Here is a 3,982-nt window from a genome sequence, read left to right as displayed (position 1 = left end):
GATCGATGATCCATGAAGCAGGAGGGATATGATGAGAAAGTGATGATTGTGTCACTTGTCGATCAAGTACTTCAAGTAACTCATCCTTCCTTCTTAGGATGTTTTGAATCTCAACATTTTCCATGTTGATGATTCGATACTTATTCCTCCAAGCATTCCTTTCTTGGCATACCTTGTTTAATGTCGCTTGTAATTTTTCAACATCGGTGGAGAAAAGGTAAATTGGTTCCCTTAGGGGAATAGGTTCTTGATGTTGATATGGCATCCTGAGCTTGAATGCTCTGACGCGTACCCATTGAAGGTAAGGATCCAGGGAGATGCAAAGATGTTTTCCTAACAATCTTCTCCCTTTGCTGTGTACAAGACGCCAGGCTTAGACAATTTCCTTCTTCAGCATGTTGCCATGATCGTCGATGTTCTTGAAGAACAGACCCTCCAATTGGATGTTACTTGGAATGTTTTTCATAGGATAGCCGTATTGACGACGGGCTAAAGCTGGATTGTAACTGATTCCTCCCTTAATTCCAATAAGGGGTATGTTGGGAAAACTTCCACAACTGAAGATGATCTTGGTTTCGTCGTTGTTAGGACTACACCAATCAATGTCTGTATGAGTGAGAGACATGATTCTCTGTGACCAGTGAAGGCCATCCCTCATGCTCCAGAAAGTGCTAGACTTCGGCAGGTGCGAAACGAACCATTCGTATAACAACGGTACGCAGCATGTGATTAATCCTCCTCGCTGCAGGTTTCTTGAATGCACAGAGTGATAAGCATCCGCAAGCAAGGTTGGAACTGGATTTCCAATTAAGAAGATCTTAATTGCGTTGATGTCGACGAAATCGTTAATGTTAGGGAACAAAAACAATCCGTAGATAAGCAAAGCCAAGATTTCCTCAAAAGCGCTCATATTTGGATGCTGACGAAGTACCGAGCTTGATCAAACAGGAATTTGGAGGGCAATCCTTGAATTCCTCCTCTACTCACCATATGAGTTCTGATGTCGACTACGTTCAAAGGAGTAGTTTCAGCAATGATAATGTCGTCAGGATTCTTTTCCAAACCGGAGTACGGATCTTGCGCGCACACGGGTATTCCAATCAGACGAGAGTACTCCTCCAACGTAGGCATGAGCTGATAATCTGGAAAGGTGAAGCAGTGATACGTTGGATCGTAAAACTGTACCAAGGTGGGAAGGATCCTATCCACAATGTTGGTATTGAGCAAAGGCAGAAGTTTTCCATACTTCTCCTTGAAAGCCTGGGGGTTGACCACCAGTTTTCCGAGCTTTCCCAGTTCCTCAACCTGGGGAATCTTGAAGGTGTATTTCCTAGCTCTCTTTCTTCCGTAATCCATGGTATAGATCCTTAAGTCCTTTCTCCGTTTCTCTCTTTCTAGGAAGTTCAAAACGTTCGTTATTTACTTTCCTTGAAAAACGACTCGAAAAAGACTCTTTTGTTTTTGTTTTAATTATTATGATGAATGATGCATGAATGCATGAATGCACACACAAGAGTTTTAAACAAACATGGCGTTGAAGGGTATAGTGGTCATGAAGTCAAAACGCAAACCTCGCCCCAATGGTAAACTAAGGATAAGGATTTTTGTATCTGTAGAACGGGTTCTAGGGGTCTCAGAGTTTTTGCTCAACCTTAAAGATAAGTTGATTGGTATCTATAAGAGAGTTTTCTCTGAGTGTAGTATCTGCGTGACAATTACTTCCGTAATCACCGCTCTACGTCCTAAAAAGGCTTTAAGTGGGGTTAATGTGTTTCTAGGTCCTCCTGGTACAAATCAGTCTCGAAATGCAGTGGCGCAGTTAATCACAACCAGCCAGGCAAATCCCAAGAGTAGACTTGGAAACCAAGATTAGAGGGTCTTCACCGGGAAGACATCCTCCATCCTATCTTATGTTGCACTCAAATCCGGGTATAGGATTTCTCACCACAAGGGGGAATCAAGCCCTTTCCCGATACAGAATAAACAAAATAAACAAATATATATGCAACAAACACATGATATGACACAGAGGTTAGGCAGGACCTCTCTTGTTTGAGGGGGAATATGGCATCCCTAATTCCTCATTGGGGCTGGACCAGCAACAGGTCAACCATTGGTTTGGATGAAAAACCAAGGTTTTTAACACTTATATCCCCAGCAGAGTCGCCATTTTTCTGTGGTGGTCGTTTTTTTTACCTCCCCGTTTCACTTGGGAGGACGGCACGCTAGACCCTTCATGCGAAATTTGGAAGGAGAATGCGCCCGTGGTGGAAGGAATTTTATTTCAGTTTTTCCTACGATATCACATGAACTTTCTTATTGTCCTACGAATAGGAAAGGGAAAAAAAGATCTCAACTAAACCCTAAGAGTTTGCTAAGTGTGGGGATTTCACCTAGACTAGAAATTCTGGAGTCCAGGGGGGTCAGTTATACATAGGGAAGTGTTTAAACACCCTACATATCTGTAGTACTCTACAGGAACCTTCTCTGTGTCATTGTGATTGTGTTTATTGCTAATGATTGGGAAAGTTTCTCCTTTGTGTTAGGAGAGAGAATTGAATTGATTTAAAAGACAGACAGATAGATAGACAAACTGACTATTTTTGGTATTTTATTAGCTCGCTGAGATTCCTTGTGAACCTCATGCCTACATATCCCTAGTGGAAGTCAGAGCTTAATGTAGTTCGGGGAACTAACAAGGGAAATTAATTATTTTTGGTGCCTTGCTTGAAGCTCAAGGTTGAAGGTTGAATTAAATCTCTGTTTACAGTAAAGAGACATGAAATCATCTTTACAGAGAGGTATTTCTACTATTCCACCACAAACATTTAAAAGAGTGACAGAATAACTGAATTCATTTCATTCAAGAGGGGGACCTTACTTGTGTATGTGCAAGTATACCAGTCAAATGCCTCTTAAATGAAAGAAAGATGCTCATCCAAATTAGGGAAAGTTACCACATGTCTGGGTTTTACTGCCAACTCATGCCTTTCAAAATCCTAAATGGGAGACTTGATTGAAATTGAAATTGAAATTGAAATGTTGAAATGTTTGTTTGTTTGAATGTGGTAGAGTAGTAAAAATATCTCTCTATAGAGATAAGCTATGTCTATCTACTGCATGAAAGATTTGACTTTAGCTGGCTTGCATGAGGCCCAAGCTTGAGGCTTTTTGATTGATTTATTGACTTATTGAAATGATAACTCTACTGGGGAAAATTTAAACTAAGGAGTTTTTTTGGTGTTCTGTACAAAGCCCAGAATTGAGGCTGACTCTTTTTAGGGGTTTTGACTTAGCTGGAGAAATTGTCTGTTAAAAGACTGATTTTTTATCATGTTCTTTGGAGGCTAACCCTTTTCAGGGGTTTTGACTCTTTTGGGGAAATTATCTCCTAAGAGAATGAATCTTTGGTTTTGAAGGACTGATTTTGGAGGCTAACCCTTTCCAGGGGTTTTTGTTAAAATGATGGAATGATTTGGAGGCTAACCCTTTCCAGGGGTTTTTGTTGAAATGGAAGAATGATTTGGAGGCTAACCCTTTCCAGGGGTTTTTGTTGAAATGGAAGAATGATTTTCTAGTGGAGACTTCTTGTTTTAAAGCCCAAGATTAAGGCTGACTCTTGCTGGGGATAAGCAAACATGGATCCTAAACTCTGCTAAGGAAAATTGATGAAGATAAGGGTGACAGAGACTGTCCATGTCTCTCATTCCAAAAGGTGTACTCAATGTAAAATTGAGACAAAACTTAGCTTGTTTAAAGTCTGGTTTTAATTGGAAGAAACTCACCAGGGTAGGCTAAAAGGTGACTAAAGACCTGTTCCTATGTTTATAAGAAACCTGATGGGTCCTTGTATACAAGCTCAAGAGGAAGCTGGAAATGCTTTTAAGAAGCCTGTGGGTCCTTGTACAAAGCCCAAGAGGAGGCTAATTGAGGGTCCTTGTTATAGCACAAGAGAAAGCTATGTGGTTTTGAACTTATTTTG

This window comes from Vicia villosa, linkage group LG7 (assembly GCF_029867415.1).
Source record: "Vicia villosa cultivar HV-30 ecotype Madison, WI linkage group LG7, Vvil1.0, whole genome shotgun sequence".
NCBI lineage: Eukaryota > Viridiplantae > Streptophyta > Magnoliopsida > Fabales > Fabaceae > Vicia > Vicia villosa.
Note: the sequence above shows the minus strand (reverse complement) of the source record.